Genomic DNA, 1315 nt, shown 5'->3' with positions numbered 1-1315 from the left:
TGTGTTTCTCTGTTTTATTCTGTGGACTTACTGGACGGACGTTATGGGACAGACTCAGACTACTCCTCTAAGTATTATGATTGATCACTTTAAGGATGTGAGGGGAAGAGCTAACAACCTCAGTGTGGAAGTCCGAAAGGGTCGGTGGCAGTTTTTTTGTTCTAGCGAGTGGCCAACTTTCAATGTCTGATGGCCACCAGAGGGGACCTTCGACCTCCCTACCATCCACCGAGTCAGGAGTATCATCTCTCGGCCTAAGACGGGCCATCTTGATCAGCTCCCTTACATTATCACTTGGCAGGACCTTGTAGAAGACCCACCCTCTTGGCTTAAGCCCTTCCTAGCCCCGCTCCCTCCGGAGCCAAAACCCATTCTTGCTTTGCAGGGGACAAAGAAGAAGAAAAGTCTTACCCAGCCTTCAGCACCCCTCTACCTTGTCCTACAGGGGGGTACTGAAGAAGAATTAATTTTTCCTCCCCCATATAACCCCTCTAGGATGCCGGAAGAACACCATCCTCCCCCTCTGGGGGAGGCAGACGCTGTTCCGAGAGCAGCGGGAGGCGGAAACGCTCCAGTGGGAAGCCCGCCCTTTACCAGACAAAGGGCTCAGAGGGAGCAATCCGCCTCCGCCGCCGACTCCACTCTTCTGCCCCTGCGAGCCACCGGACCCCCAGATGCGGAGGGGAATCAGCCCCATCACTATTGGCCTTTCGCCACTAGTGACCTCTACAATTGGAAAGCTCAGAATCCTAAGTTTTCCGAGAAACCGGCAGGGCTTATTGATTTATTAGACTCTGTTCTTTTTACCCATCAGCCCACGTGGGACGATTGCCAGCAGCTTTTGCAGGTCCTGTTCACGACTGAAGAAAGAGAAAGAATCCTCAATGGGGCCCGAAAACTAGTTCCGGGCGCAGATGGGAATCCCACCACCAACCGGGCTCAGATAGATGCCTCCTTCCCCTTAACTCAGCCCCAGTGGGATTTCAACATGGCAGAAGGTAAGGAGAGGCTCCGGGTCTACCGCCAGACTCTAATGGGGGGTCTCCGAATGGCTGCTAGGAAGCCAACCAATTTGGCCAAGGTAGGAAATGTGCAACAGGAAAAAGATGAATCTCTGGCTGCCTTTTTAGAACAGATCATGGAGGCATTCCGTGCCTATACCCCCATGGATCCAGAGGCTCCGGAAAGCAAGGCATCTGTTATCATGGCCTTTGTAAACCAATCGGCCATAGACATTAGGAGAAAATTACAGAAAATAGATAGACTAGGGGGAAAAAGTCTGCAGGACTTACTGGTGGTAGCCGAAAAGGTATAT

The sequence above is a fragment of the Felis catus genome, chromosome B4 (assembly GCF_018350175.1).
Source record: "Felis catus isolate Fca126 chromosome B4, F.catus_Fca126_mat1.0, whole genome shotgun sequence".
NCBI classification, from domain to species: Eukaryota; Metazoa; Chordata; class Mammalia; order Carnivora; family Felidae; genus Felis; species Felis catus.
The sequence above is the reverse complement of the archived record's forward strand: the minus strand, read 5'-3'. Positions refer to the sequence as shown.